The 16,670-nt window shown below is 33.2% G+C and overlaps 1 protein-coding gene across 6 annotated transcripts in view; it reads left to right on the top strand.

Annotated features, from left to right (window-relative positions):
- The window catches only part of PTBP3 (polypyrimidine tract binding protein 3), a 107,402-nt gene that overhangs the window by 49,507 nt on the left and 41,225 nt on the right, over positions 1–16,670 (top strand). The window contains exon 2 of one of the 6 annotated variants that reach the window (XM_023497389.2): positions 1,261–1,465. The exons of 4 other annotated variants lie outside the window; for them this stretch is intronic. The gene's annotated coding sequence lies outside the window, so the exon portion shown is untranslated. Of the gene's footprint in view, positions 1–1,260; positions 1,466–1,661; positions 1,692–16,670 lie in introns of those variants that run through there. One more of the 6 variants, XM_031942943.1, reaches the window with a different exon arrangement.

Below are 16,670 nucleotides of genomic sequence, written 5' to 3'. Positions count from 1 at the left end.
AGGGTTTAATTAGCATCCTTTGTGTAATTAGTTGTAGTAAATGCTTTCTCCTGCTTTCCCCTTAGTCTCTTGAAACCTGTAGCTTTTTTTTCCAAGGCTCAGATCCATTGCCTTAAATGTTTCCTTACCTTCCCAACTTTATTAGTGCCTTTTCTCCCATCACTGATTATTATTATTATTTTAATTCTGTAGCATCTGTTTCTTTACTCTTGTCCTCCTAGCACAAGATAAGATTCTTAGAGGAGGGATTGTCTCCATTTTGAATCTCTATTTCTAGCACCTACCTTAAGGTCTGATAGTGCTTGTTTGTTTGATTGGGAGTAGAATTGTCTTTGTCATCAGGACTTGGAAATTTAGTGGAAGTGAGCTTGAGAATAAACAAGTCAAAGACATCAAATTTGCTTTGCTGGGGAAGTGTGGGGTTTTTCAATAAAAATAACAAAATTTGTAGGAGCAGGCAAGATTAGGAAGACTTAATTAAAATTTTCATAAATTTCATTTTACACAAATGAAATTTGAAGTGTAAGTACATTCTAGTATAGTTGTCGGAGACACAGATGCAGGACTCTGGGGAGCCAGAACTAGATCTAGAGATTTGGGAACATCTGAGTAAAGGTGCTAATTGAATCAAGGGAAGAAAGAGAGAAAAGATGGTTGATGAGACTACATTTGCCCCTTCTCTGCCCTATTACATTGTGGTAAGTTCCTTTTTTATACATAGCATATGTACATTTGTACATAGTTTAAGAAGTGCTTTTTTATTTTTTCATGTCATCTTGTGCATACTTCATTTCCACTTTATCCATTGGGAATTCTAATCAAATAAATGCTACCTTTGTTCCTGCAACAGGCATAACCATTATCTATTGTATTGCTGCATTCTCCATTCCTTGGCCACTGTGTATATACTATGTATGTTCTAATGTAAGATTATTGGGTGCACAGAATATCTCTTCTGTATTTATATTTCTAGTGTTTAGTACTGTGCCTAGCATTTATTTCATCCTTTACGGAATAACAATCACTTCTGGTTCCTTCTACCTATAACTACCCTTTTCTTCTTTTTGGACCATAAGGCTATGGGGCAACAAAGAACACTATAGGTATTGAAAGCAGACAAAGGCAGTGATAATTTAGGGTTTATGTCCATCTTTTCTTCTGTAACTTTTTTCTTTTTAAGATCTTTTTAAGATTTTTGCATAAGAATATTGTACTAGACATCACAGTATGTACAGTAGTTATGTTTCTTTTGATTCACAGTGATTGCAAATATTCCAGAGTCACATGACTGAATAAACCATTGAATCCAAGAGGGGCCCTCATTTGTTCTGACTCATGCCATATAATTCTTGGAACCTCTGGTGGCCAGATATCCCAGACTTCCAGCATCCTTCACTTTCTTCTCCTACTGAAATATAGGAAGACTATAAGCTTTGGAGGAATGTTTTTTGCTGCTTGAAAATAGGTGAAATCTTTGTTACTATGAAATTTACTTTTTAAAAATTGCATTTTTGTGTGTATATAAATATATGTGTGTGTATATAAAAATATTTTCTTTGTGTTTTGTTTTTGTTCTTGTTTTTGTTTTTGTTTTTGGAGAGGCAGCATGGCGTAGTGGATAGAGAGCTGGCCTTGGAGCCAGGAAGACCTGGGTTCAAGTCTTGCCTCTGACATATACTGTGTGACCCTGGGTAAGTCACTTAACCTCTCAGTGCCCTAGGCAACTCTGTAAGACTATTAAGTTGCAGAGAGGGTGCCAACCTGCACTGGTAGAGGGAATTTCCTTATTAGTGGAATTCACTGTATCAGTGAAATCACAGGTCTAGTCCTTAATCCCCATTATTTTTCTATTACATAGTATCTATTAGTTGAATAAATTTTGATTTAGAAGTTTTTCCATCTTTTAAAATGAGGGGATTAGACTAAATGGTCTGTAAGGCCCCTTTCTGCTCTAATATTTTAGGAGTTTTGATTGTTGAGTACAGAATGTTGAACAAAATCATGCTTTGAAGATATTAGGGTTGAAATATTTTGTTTCATTCAAGATCTCCTGCAATGATTTCTTTCCCCCTTCTCCTACTGTTATAATAATGTTAATGAAGTTACATAAACTTCAATTGTGGCAAAGCATCATTATTTTGATCTATGCAGAATTTCCTAATCTAGGGTGGTATGTAAATCAAGATTTTAAAAAATATGTTGTTACAGATTGCTAGGTGGTACCTGGATAGAAGAACAGTGTGGCCCTGGAGTCAGGATGATCTGAGTCATATGTGGACTCAGAAACTTGTTAGCTGTGTAATATGGGCAAATCACTTATTCCCAGTGTGTGCTCTCCTCGCCTCCCCAAAAATCCCCCAAAACCAAAAAAAATTTATTTCAATGTAATTGTAATTTTATGTATTTAAAAACATTTTGTGATTAGGTCCTAGGCTGCCAAAGGGGTGCATTTTTTTTTTTTAAATTAAATACGCCTTATCTGAGCTTTCTTTTAAAGTTAATATAGGGAAATCAGGAAAAATTTGCCCTGGGAAAATAGGAAGTAATTAGATTTGAGGGTTGATAGACCTTAAGCAAAGACTGAGTAGAATTTTGGGATATTTCTCCAGAAAGTCATATTTCCAGTACTTTTTTCCTTTTAGGGTGTCGAAAAATATTTACAAAGTAAAAGTAGCATGGTTAGTAGAAAGAGAAAAAGAATTTAAGAGTCAGAAGTATTGATTTCATACTGAACTCAAGAGACTTTAGTTACAATAAATGAATTGCTGTTATTTGTCCTTTGTTCTCCCTGTCCCTGTCCCTCTTCTCCTTCTCCCTGTCCCTCTTTCTTTCCTTTTCTCTCTCCCTCTCCCTCTCTCCTACTCATTGGGGTTAAGTGACTTGTCCAAGGTCACAACTTAGGAAGTTTTGTGGCAGGCCAAATTTGAACTCAGGTGCTCCTGACTTCAGGTTTGGTGCTCTATCCACTGCATCACTAACCTGTCCCTTGTCCTTTGTTCTCAAAGAGGACCATGACAAAGAAGGGTAGGTGATACCATGACATACAAATGAAGTGAACTTGAGGGAGGATGGACTATGCAAGGTCATCAGCCTCATTCCTCCAAAACCATCTGGGTCCAGTGACTCAATAGAAATCCAGATGACTGGAGATGATCCTGGAATCAGTGGGAGGCCTTGACCTTTTTAAGCTAACATCTTTAATAGATCTCACTTTGACTGCAGCAACCATTCATTAATTAAGGCTGGGTACTTTTTTGAAGGCTGTAGATAACATTAAGTGATTCAGATGTTGTGAAAGTACCTTAGAATCAGAATCTTGGAAATGGAAGGGTCTTTAGCTGTCCAACTTTTTCCAGGGTCTATGATAAATGATAATTTTGTCTTAGACAAGTAGGAAATAAAGGCTAAAAATATCATTTAGTAACTGATAAACCTGTTCACCTATCCTGATGTCAAACAACTTCCTCCTTCCCCTCTCCACCCCTCCCCTCTTTTCTTCCTTCCTCAGCAAGGTATATATAATATATCTATATCTATCTATCTATCTATCTATCTATCAAAAATCTATATCTATCTAATCTATCTACATCCACCAAAGCATTTTTGTAGTTCTTTCCTTTTTTTCTTAACTTTTTTCCTTCTTTCCTTCTTTCTTCCTTCCTTTCCTTCCTTCCTTCCACAATTGGGGTTAAATGACTTGCCTAGGGTCACATAGCTAGGAAGTGTGAAAATGTCTAAGATCAGATTTGAACTCTGGTCCTCCTGATTTCAGCGCTAGTACTCTATTGCGCCATCAGTGCTGCCCTAGTTTTATATTTCTTAATAGAAATACATGTGTTTAAACTTCATTAATTCAGTACCATCTTTATACAGTATATATATATATATATATATAGAGAGAGAGAGAGAGAGAGAGTGTCTAAATTTTTTTTGCTTTTAATGATGTTTTCAGTTTTGTGATAGTCATCTTCTTGTGGTCTTTTTTGACTTTACATCAATTAGTCTGAATCTTCCTGCTTTTTTCCAAGATATGTTGCTCCTTTCAGTACAGTGGCATTCCATTAAATAGATTTGTTATATTTGATTCAGCAATTTCCCAAACCTCTCTACTTAAAAGTTGATATTTAGAGGAGAAAGCACTTCAGTACTTTGTTATTTGCAGTAGTTCATTTTAACTGGGACCAGTGAGGAACTTTTACTATAAAACATTGCTTGGATTTTGTAAATTTATTCATTGTGGTGTAATTGCATTGCAATGATATTTTATAGAAGCAGAATTTAACAACAATATTTTGACAATAATAAGAAAGACTTAAGCTTTTCTGTTCTGAATAGTGTCTGTTTTTTTTTTTAAGAAGTAAAAGAAAAGGCAAGCAGAATAGTAATCCTATTTTAGTTAATTATAGGTTCATCAGTTGAGAAGTTACTATGAGTGTTCATCTCTTTACAATAAATCTTTACCAGATTACATTTTTTTCCCCAAAAGCTTCTTATGGCTTTAATTTTCCACATTTAATTCCATTTAGTAAGTTTGCTTTGAGCACTTACTTTGTGTTAGTACACTACACTACACTAAAGAGCTTGAAGCAGTCTCAAGGGGAAAGACATAGAATAGTTAAATAAAAGTTAAGACAGTATGTGATTATGTTTCAAGATGGGTGGTGTATAAAATTAGTACCTTAATATTTTAAATAAGAAGAGTATCATTGTCGGCTCAAGTAAGGAAAGCTTCAACTAGGTGATGGATTTGAGTGATGGGAAAGATCTGCACAGGAACTGAAGAAGATAGTGCCAAGTAGGAGGCATTTTATTATTAAAAAGACTCCCATAAAAAAGTAAATTGTGTGCCTGAGTTATCGTTATAGTACTGGCTTGACTAGAATGAGAGATTGCCTTTGGAGAACATTAGGGGGATAAAAATTGACTAAGAAAAGTAAAATATTGGGAAAAAATAGTTGTTTAAGATAAAATGGGAACCACATGGAGAATCATGGACATGAGGTTAAGAGTTTTGGACTTGATCGCCATTGTGTGGTTTTGGTGACATAGTAAAAGCAAGGTTTTTGGGTTGGACTAAAAAGGGAGATTAGAAACAGCTCTCTGGAGGAGTTGTAGCTCCATGGAACCATTAGATTGACTTCATTTCCTGGGATGGTTTTTGAAACTTATTTCAGAGGAAGAATTTGCTATAATATTAGTTCTGATTATGTAGTTTGTGAAAGAAAAACTTCACAGATAATTCTGTGCTTTTCAATCTTGGATTTCTGGAAATAGGCAAGTTGAAATGGAGAGGAGTGAATGTAGAAGTGAGTTATAGTTTTGAGTATTTTTGAGATGATTTTGGGTAAGTAAATGCTAATGCTAATAATAGATGACAATGTTAATAGGAGTCCTTGCTGTAGCAAAACAGGTATGTTACATTGAAGCCATGCAATTATTTGGCTGTTGGATATTTACACACACTCAAGAATTTTGGAAAAGAATCCTGTCTCTGATCAAAGTATATCTCATTGCATTTGATATAGATTCTGCTTCTAAATGATTTCTCTTTTGAGGATGAAGTTGTCTTAGGGCAGAGCTCCTTGTAACTCTGGAAATGCTTGGTCTTATTCTGGAAGGTAAAAACCTGGGTTTTTGACCTGGATTGGAAAAGTAAGGTCAGATTCAGAATGGCTAAGCAGAAGAATGGCTTTTGGACTGACACTTTTGTCAACATATTGCCCATTGTTTGGCAAGAAGATGGACCTCCTCATACTAACACCTAAAATCTGAATGTGTGACCCCACTGAGTAATTTTATTTATATACACACACACATATTTTAAAAGTTTAAACTGATTTAAATAATAATATTTTTTAATTGGAATAAGCATTAAAAATAATCTAATTAAATTTCCCTTCCAGGCAAGAATCCTATTTTATAGTATCTTTGAAACTTGAGGCTTAAGGAAACATGCTATATCAAGTAGAATTCCATGTTGTTTGATAGCTTTTTATTAGACATTTCTTCCTATAATGGAAATCACAAATCTGTCATCAGAAAGATTTTACCTTTTCTGGATCTTTCTTTTGTAACCAAGTGAAGATAACTGTTTTCTTGGAGGTTTTAATCCTTTAGATATTTGATCTGGAAAGAAGAAATCTGATCAACTCCCTGGCATAGTTTCATAATGTAGAACCTACTCAATGGGACCACATTGAGAGTGATTTTCTATGTGTGAATATATTTACACAAATTCAACAAACTTTCATTGAAAATAACATATGTAAGGTATTTTATATTTGCCTAAAAATTGAAATATTATCAGTCATTTAAGATTTTTTGTTTATTTGTCCCTCATACCTGAAACTCTCTTCCTCATTTTAGCTTTCCAGTTTCTCTGGTTTCCTTTGCCTTCATTGAAATCCTGTCTTAAAGCTCTTTCCCCCAATACTCCTTAAACTTAGTGTTTTTGCTTTGAGACTTTAGTGTGTGTGGGGGAAAGAAGGTGCAATGTTTGGGTGTGTATACCTGTTGTCTCTTCCATTATATTGTATACTTCTTAAGAGCAGGGAATGCTTTTTGCCTTTTGATTTTTTTCAATTTAAATTTTCCTTAACTTTTTTTTGTATCCTCAGCATTTACATAATGCTTGGCATGTGGTTGATGCTTATTGACGCTTGAAAAATGCTTGTTGATTTAATGAAGTATTTATTAAATATTTGCTCCGTGCCAGGCATCATGCTGCATACTGGAGATCCAGAGAATAAAAGATAACTCTCTACTTTCAAGAAGCTTATGTTCTATTGAAAGACACAAATGAATATAAAGAGATACAATGGAAAGAATTTCCTAAATTCAAATCTTACTCCTGCTATTTTAATACCTATATAGCTGCTGGGAAGTCTTGACCTATCTTGGTCTCAATTTTTTCATCTATAGAATTAGTGTTGAACTAGATCAGCAGTTTTTATAATGTGATCCTTGGACTCCTGGAGCTTCCTCAGACCCTTTTGTGTAGGTCTACAGTAATTTATTTGTATATTAAAATTGCCATTTTTTTTCTGGCTGTGTATCCATGTGATGCTGGATTTTCTTAACATGCTTCAACTATAACAGTCTTATGACAGTTGAATACAGGTACATTCATGAAAATCCAGCTGTCTCATACCAGATGTTAGAGATATTTGCAGAAATATGTAAAAAAATGCCATTTTTTTAGTTTTTTTCTTTTGTTTGTTTTGAAAAATAGTTTTTGGGAACAGCTAGGTGATGCAGTGGATAGAGCACCAGCCTTGAAGTCAGGAGGACCTGAGTTCAAATCTGGTCTCAGATACTTAATACTTCCTAGCATTGTGACCCTGGGCAAGTCACTGAACCCCAATTGCCTCAGCAAAATAAAAAAAAAAGAATGAAAGAAAGAAAAAAAATAGTTAACTTTTAATAAGAATACATTTAATAAGGATACATGTTAAATTGATGAATTTATTATTATTTTTAAAAATGTAATTAAATTTCTAAATTTAAAATTTAGGTCTTTGGGGTCATCAGTTTTTATGAGTGTTTGGGGGTCCCAAGATCAAAATGTTTGGGAATTGCTCAAGGCAAGGGAGCTCCATTTCTGTATCAATGCTCCTATGATTCTAAATATAAAATGTAAGCTATTAAAGCCTAAACATTCAGTAAGTTTTTTGGAACATCCTGCATTATTCTGCATCCATTTATGTAAGTTATGTATTTTTCCTAATCCATTAAAGATAGTGTTTTTGGAGCGTGAAAGATGGGAGAAGATAATGAAATCCATTTTGTAATAGTACTCTTGAATATCCAGTCTGAAAAGTGTGATAAGAGATTTTGAAATGCATATATTGGCCCTAGGAGAGCAACCAGATCAGATACATAGATCAGTTTTCTGTGCATAGATCATAATTGAGCTCATAGGACTTAATGTGTTTACTAAGAGTGTGGAGAGAACATCCAGCATATAAAACCTGGGCTACATCCATAGATAGAGTATGCCATGTGGATGGTGGTCCAGCAAAGAAATACTAAAGAGTAGACTGATTGAATGAACCAGGACAGAACAGTGTCACCAAAAAAAAAAAAAAAAAGAAGAAGAAGAAGAAGAAGAAGGGTATCCAGAAGAAGAATAACATATACTGTTATGCTTCAGACAGGTAAGAAAGATTTGAGTTAAGAAATAAAATCATTGGACTTGATGATGGGGAGAGATTATTGGTACCTAGGGCAAAAATCTTGCTATGAAAGGTTCCCAGCCAAGACCATCTCCTTCAGAACCTACTCCAGAATAATGAAGAGTATGAAAATATAACAGAATCAACAGACTCCCAGGAGACAAAATTGTCTAATGTCTGTGGACTTCCAGTGGGTAGGAGAAGGGTTTGCCCATAAGACAGGACTAAAGCTACTAGTATTAAGATTAGTTTAGATGTACAATGGGAAATGAGGCTAATCTCCTGGTTAGGAAGTATGTGGAGGATATGTTGCTTGGCTCCAGGCATTTTCTTTGCCTATAAGGTGTGGGGAAGGCAAGAACAACAAAATTGAAGCCCGAAAAACTCTTTATTAATACAAAAAAACTAAGCTGACTTTAAAAACAGACTAATAGACAAACCAATACCTAGTAATTAGGTTAAAAAAGAGAAAAAAAATCCAAATTTACAAAATGATAAATTAATATTCAAAACACATACAAAAAGGAAGTGCTGCAGAATTTTTTTGTATTATGCCAACAAAAACTATTAACTTCAGTAAAATGTTTTTTAAAAAAAACAAAAATTTAAACAAAACAAAAGAAAATTTAAACAATTCAAACTCAAGGAAAAATTAAAGAAATTATAAGTTCACAAAGAAGAAAATCATTTGTGTGGATGTTGGGGGTTAGAGACTTTAAAAGGAAAATATATAAAACATTTCAGAAACAATTTATTCCAATATTACTTAAGGTGGTTACAAAAATATATAGAGAAAACATCTTACCAGACTCATTCTCACGTAAATGAGTATTGGCCAGAGTAGAAAGAGATGAAGCAAAGAAGGAATACTACAGAATAATTATTTAATAAAATATTTTCAGAGGCTATTATAATCAAAACTTTTATACAATCACAAGATTTGTTTTATGCAAGAAATGCTGGATTGATTTGACGTTAGAAAAGCCAAATAAAATAGACCATATTTATAATAAAAATAATGAAAATTGTTACATATGTGGATGTAAGATGTAGGAAAAACTGTTGATGAGATACTAAATCCTTGCATATTGGCCATTAAAAAGCATTAGAATTAATGGATTTTTGCTTAATTTCATTTGTGTTAATTGCCTCAAACTTTGTGCTGGCATTATCTATAATGGAGAAAAATTTGGTTTTTAATAAGAGCAGGAAGAAAGCAAAAACATCCATTTAAAAACTGCTATTATTGATAAAGTTACAGAATTCAACTAGCAGTCAGGGAAAGCATAGGCAAAGAGATAGAATTATGGTTTGGGGCAGCTGGCTACTTTCTGGCCATCTTTGTGCACTGCCACTTGGTTTCCTCTGACACATACTGATCTCATATCTGTGACTTTGCCTTTTATTGGTGAGTATTCAGGCTATGTAGAACTGGCCTTAGGTGCCCCACTTCCACCTTTCTCTAGCTTTGACAATAATAATCAAATTGCCACTACCATTCTTGGGAAGGCTATGATATTTAATTGCTATATGATTCCCATAATTATTCCATTGATTTTTCTGCCTGCTAGTATGTATTATCTTCTGTTATTAGAGTGTAAATAAGCTCTTACTATTCATGAACTATTCTACTTGAGCCTTTATTCATATCCCTCATACATAGCAGTATTTGCTCCATAGTGTTTAATTATGCTTTTTCATGTATTTGTTCATTCACGTGTTGGTTTATTCAGAAAACCCAATAGGTTCTACTATAAAACTAAATGAAACAGTAATTAATAAGGTAGTGGAGAACACTCACTCTCTCTGTCTCTCTCCCTCTTTCTTTCTTTCTTTCTCTCTCTGTCTCTCTAAAAAATTGTCAGACTTTTTATTACTAACCACACTTTTCAGGAAGAGTTAGAAAAAGAAATTGCATTCAAAATAACTAAGATATAATAAATTATCTGTGAGAGAGAATTCATTGATCAGCTGTGATAATACCAAAAAAACCCTAAATTAATTCTACTACAATAATAGTATTGCCATGTCAATTAAACTATCAAAATGGGATTATTTTAAGAACTAGAAAAAATAAAAATTTATTTAGACAAGCAGTATCAAGTAATTGAAGAGAAATGGTAGATATGAAGAGGTATGAATTAAAGCACCTAATATTGCCAGATATGAAACTATAAAGTATTAGTCATCAAAATTTAGTACTCTTTAAAATAGAAAAGAAAAATAAAACATACCTGCTTATTTATTAACTTTTTTTATTTTGAGTTCCAAATTCTCACCCTTTAGTCTCTCCTATCCATTGAGAAGGCAAGCAATATGATAACAATTATACAAAAAAAAAAAAAGTCATGCAAAAAATTGTAGAACACATTTATTAAACAAGATCTAGGGGCAAACGAACATAACATCAAGTTCTTTTATCCCCAAAGATTTCAACTACTGAAGTGAATATTCCCTATTCTACAAAGATGCCAAGAAATACTGAAAGAACCTTAGCAGAAATTAGATTAAGAATTTAAGATTTTATGTTAAGGCATAATTAGAAAAGGTCATATTAAAATAATAAAGAAAAAGCAAAGGATATACCTTTTCAAAGTCATGATTAGGGAAGAAATCTTTAGTAATCAAAAAAATAGAGATAAACATAGACAAGAAAGAGGACAATTTATATTACATAAAAATTTTTTATAATATTTTTTCCACTTAAATGTAAAGACAATTTTCAACATTTATTTTTTGAAAGATTTTGAGTTCCAATTTTTTTTCTCTCCTATCCCGAGATGACAAATAATCTGATATAGGTCATATATATGCATTTATTACATAAAATTGAAAAACTTTGACACAAGCAAAATCAAAACAGAATTTGAAGGGTATCAGTACTTGGCTGGAGAAAAACCCCCAGATACTAAGATTTTTTCTCCTTGGCAGCATGCTACTGACAAAAATCTTTTACTCTGTCATTTTGCAGATAGACACACAATTCATGTAATAGAAAATTGACATAAATAATGAAGAACAAGTCCTCTAGCCAAGTGGCTAAGTGGTCAGACAGTTAAAAAGCCTTTAAAAAAAAAAAATAGACGTCATTAACAATCATATGAAAAAATGTTCCAAATCATTGATGTCAAATAGAAACAAATCTCTGCATCAGTTTAGAAAACTTAATTAACATGTGTTGTATTTTTATTTATTATATTAAAGATTTACTAATTAAACTTTAATCTGGTTCCCCACAAGCCCTTGGAATTTTGGAGGCAGTGAGTTTTACACCTCTGCTTTAAATAAAAAGAGAATTGAAATATAAAAATGTTTTTAATTGTAAGCATGAATCGTCTCTCAAACTCCTTTGTTGGATTGAGGGAATTAAAAATGTGAAACATTTACATATACTGTAGGACTGGATTGCTGTCGATTACTTTTGCTGAATTTTCTTCTTTTAGTCTTTTGGAGAAGTACATAGAGAAATTAAAGTGATGTTAAAAAAACAAGATATAAATTTAAAAAAGAGAATTACTCTTTAAAAAGAGGTTTTACTTTAGACTTATCTGATTAGCAAAGATGTTAACAGATGAGAAATGTCAAATGTTGGAGGATAGGCAAACTAACGCATGGTTGGAACTATGAATTTGCCTGGAAAACATTTTGGAATTAATCAGGAAATCTGAGTCTGATCAAATAGGAAATTGTGACAACAAAATATGATACAAAGGAGAATATGTAATAAATACAAAAAGTATTGTAAGAAAGGAAAGAATGGTTTGGGGATAGAGGGTTGCTAGTGGTCAAGGTAGTTTTCGTGATGAAGGTAACTTGGGTTGTGAATGAAGTTACGAAAATGATAATCTTATTTAAAACTTGAAGTAGGTGGTAGAATAAGAACGACAGGTAGAAAGTAGTTCAATTGAATTCAAGCGGACATGAAGAGAATGGAATAAGTTAAATCTGTGAAGGTATTACTCAGGGTCTTTAAAATGAATGGCTGACTATTTATTTACATCGTTATATAAAAAATAGCGAACCACCAAAAGTTTTCTGAATAGGCAAGTGACATCAAGTAAAGAAAGACTGAAAGGAGGGGAATACTGATTTCTAGAGTGTTAATGATCTAGGTAGATTGTAATGAGTATTAAAGTAGTGATCTACTACAAGAGAAAGCAGGGGATGATAGATACAATTACAGAGATGAGAGTTAAGAAAGACTTGGCAATTGACTTTGTATTATCGCTAGCCAGGCAACATGCTCATAAGGTAGGAAGTAGGAATTTTTTTTTAAATTATATGTCTCTTGGCTACCAGGTAGAACATTCTTTGGTTAACTCTTGTCCTCTCTACAAACCTGGGTGTTCTCTTTTGATACTTTTTTTTTTTTTTTTTTTTTTTTTGAAGTATCTTTTGTCTTACTCTTCAACAATGTTGATGATTAAAAAAAAAAGATGGGCTTTATTTCCAGGGGAAGCTTTAGATCATTAAAATCACTGTATAGCAATAAGAGTTAGCTCTTACATAGCATAATTTGCCAGAAATCTTACATACATTTTCTCCCTAAACTTAGTATTCTGCTGTTTATTTCGTTTATGATCTGGATAAGTAACTTATCCTCGCTGGATCTCAAGTTTTCTTATCTTTAAAATGAAGGAACTATCTTAATTTTGTAGTTCTTTTTAAATAGTTTTCAACATTGACCTCTGCAAAACTGTGTTCCAAATTCTTCCTCCTCCTTCTACTCCCTCTCTCCTCCCTAAGACAACAAGCCTTCTGATAATGGTTAAACACACAATTCTGATAAAAGTATTTCCATATTTATTGTGCTGTGCAAGGAAAAAAAGTCAGAGCAAAGGGAAAAAAACAGGAGAATGGAAAAAAAAAAAGCAAACGTGAAAATACTACATTTTGATCCACATTCAAACTCCATAGTTCTCTTTGGATGCAGATAGTACTTTCCTTCTTAAGTCTATTGGAATTGCCTTTGAATCACTTCATTTGTTGAAAAGAGCCAAGTCTGTCACAGTTGATCATCACATAACCTTGTTAATGTATACAATGTTCTCTTGGTTCTGCTCGCTTTACTTAGCATCAGTTCATGTAACTTTTTCCAGACTTTTCTAAAATCGCCCTGCTTCATCATTTCTTATAGAACAATAATATTCCATTACATTCATATACTTTAACTTATTTAGCCATTCCCCAGCTGGTGGATATCCATTCAGTTTTCAGTTCCTTGCCACTACAAAAAGGGCTACACAAACATTTTTTGCACATGTGGGTCCTTTTCCCTATTTTATGATCTCTTTGGTAAACAGATCTAATAGAGACACTTCTGGATCAGAAGGTATGGCACAATTTGATAGCCCTTTGAGCAAAGTTCCAAATTATTCTCATGAATGGTTGGATTATTTCATAACCTTACTAACATGCATCAAATTTTGTTAAATAACAATATTAACTTCATTTTGAAACATAAGAAAACTGAGTCCTGTGGAGGTTAAGTGACTTGCCTGTGATTACATAGTAAGTAATATTAGTTAAGATTTAGTATTTTCCCTTATGTACCATTCTTCTCTTAAGACTCTGTTTCCATGCCAAATAGAATTAAGCAGAACTAGTAATATAGGGGAAACTGATAATCTGCTTTAGTTTCGTGAAATGGTTGGTGGAACTTCCATATGAAAATATCATTTAGGCAGTTTGATTTTAATAATGTGGATGTTTAACAATTTAAGTCAATTGCCATAATGAAAAATACTAAAGAATCTAAAACTCATTTTGTCAAGCAGAGAGAAAGATGGCTGCTATGACAACATTTTTATAGCATAAATTAAAATCAGATGGAGAAAGATTATAGAAGGTTTCATAGTATCTTATAAAAACAATAAAAACAGTGAAGGGAAAATAAAGTTTTCTTTAAATAAAATTTTATTATTATTATTTTTTTTTTTTTTATTTAATAGCCTTTTATTTACAGGATTTATACATGGGTAACTTTACAGCATTAACAATTGCCAAACCTCTTGTTCCAATTTTTCACCTCTTACCCCCCCACCCTCTCCCCTAGATGGCAGGATGACCAGTAGATGTTAAATATATTAAAATATAACTTAGATACACAATAAGTATACATGACCAAAACATTATTTTGCTGTACAAAAAGAATCAGACTCTGAATTATTGTACAGTTAGTTTGTGAAGGAAATCAAAAATGCATGTGTGCATAAATATAGGGATTGGGAATTTAATGTAATGGTTTTTAGTCCTCTCCCAGAGTTCTTTTTCTGGGTATAGCTAGTTCAGTTCATTACTGCTCCATTAGAAATGATTTGGTTGATCTCGTTGCTGAGGATGGCCTGATCCATCAGAACTGGTCATCATCTAGTATTGTTGTTGAAGTATATAATGATCTCCTGGTCCTGCTCATTTCACTCAGCATCAGTTCGTGTAAGTCTCTCCAGGCCTTTCTGAAATCATCCTGTTGGTCATTTCTTACAGAACAGTAATATTCCATAATTTTCATATACCACAATTTATTCAGCCATTCTCCAACTGATGGACATCCATTCAGTTTCCAGTTTCTAGCCACTACAAAAAGGGCTGCCACAAACATTCGTGCACATACAGGTCCCTTTCCCTTCTTTATAATCTCTTTGGGATATAATCCCAGTAGTAACACTGCTGGATCAAAGGGTATGCACAGTTTGATAACTTTTTGAGCATAGTTCCAAACTACTCTCCAAAATGGTTGGATTCGTTCACAACTCCACCAACAATGCATCAATGTCCCAGTTTTCCCGCATCCCCTCCAACAATCATCATTATTTTTTCCTGTCATCTTAGCCAATCTGACAGGTGTGTAGTGGTATCTTAGAGTTGTCTTAATTTGCATTTCTCTGATTAATAATGACTTGGAGCATCTTTTCATATGACTAGAAATAGTTTCAATTTCTTCATCTGAGAATTGTCTGTTCATATCCTAAAATTTTATTATTTTTCAAACTTTGGGGAGAAAAAAAAGTTCTATAATAATCTTCATTTTCCTTCCCTAATACCCCTTTTCCTCCCCCTATTAAGAAACCAAGAAAAACAAAATCCCTATTATAAACCTGTATGATTAAGGAAAACAAATTAGCTATGTCTTTCCTAAAATGAATCAGTCTTCCTTCTGAATCCATCATCTTTCTATCAGGAGGTTTGCTGTATCATGACTTCTCTAGAATTGTGGTTGGTCATTGTTGACCATAAGTTATTTGTCTTTTACAGTATTGTTGTAATTGTGTAAATTGTTCTTAGGGTTCTGCTCATTACCCTTTAGATTACTTCATCTAAATGCTTTCTAAGTTTCCCCTAGATTGTCCCTTTCTTTATTTTGCATTCAGCATAGTGGTATTCCAACATAGTAGTTAATATGTCACAATTCTTCAGTCGTTGACTTTTTGATGAGTACTTCCACCATTTCTAATGCTTTGTTGCCACAAAAAAAACAGCTATAAATATTTTTCTTTACGGTGTAGAACTAGTGGTGGTATTGCTGGGTCAAAGTGTATGCGTGCTATAGTTTAATAATTTATGGAACTTTTTTTGGTTTTCATTTGCTTTTCACTAACGGCTACTGAAATAATATTTTTTCCTCATATGCCTCAGAGCTTTTTTTTCCCCCTAAAACCTGTCTATTCAGGGGCAGTCAGGTGGTGCAGTGGATAGAACATCATCCCTGAAGTCAGGAGGACCTGAGTTCAAATCTGGTCTCAGACACTTAATACTTCCTAGCTGTGTGACCCATGGAAAATCACTTAACCCCAATTGCTTCAGCAAAAATACCCCCAAAAAACAAGCAACTGTCTATTCACATCCTTGGACCATTCATCAGTTAGGGGAAAACAAAATAAAAAAAAATTGAATTGACAAAATATTGGAGTTGGATTTTTGAAAATAACAAAATAAATTGGCTGATCTGATTTATTAAAGAGAGGAAGACTAAATTATCAAAAAGGGAAAGGAAAGTTCATGACAAATGAAGGAAATTATTTCCTGTCTGTAACATTAGAAATTAGGTGCCTAATAATAACTAAGACAAAAAATAGATACATGTTTATTATAAAACCATTCTTGTTATAATCACATTGAGAATAATTTTACATATGCATTGTTGTAGGAATTCTTCATGAACATTAAAAAAAAAAGACAGCCAGATTTTCCAAATAATATCCTTATCACTTTGTAACACAAAATTGGCAGAAAGATATAGAAAACAAAAAAGTGTCACCATTCTTATTGACTAAAAAACATGAAGCAGAACTTTAAAGGTTCAGGAATACTCCCATATGTTAAAATCCTTATTGAAATGAGAGTGAAGACACTTTAAAAATTTTCTGATTATTGAGATCTCAGAGATTTATTTGTTTTTGTATTGTCTTATTTTGAAGGAGAGGGAGGGAGGGAATAAGGATATATGTGTGTGTGCGCCTATATGTGCTATGTGTCAAGCGCTGTGCTAAGAACTTA

This window comes from Sarcophilus harrisii, chromosome 1 (assembly GCF_902635505.1).
Source record: "Sarcophilus harrisii chromosome 1, mSarHar1.11, whole genome shotgun sequence".
In the NCBI taxonomy this organism is placed as follows: domain Eukaryota; kingdom Metazoa; phylum Chordata; class Mammalia; order Dasyuromorphia; family Dasyuridae; genus Sarcophilus; species Sarcophilus harrisii.
This window is presented reverse-complemented; position numbering and strand designations above follow the sequence as displayed.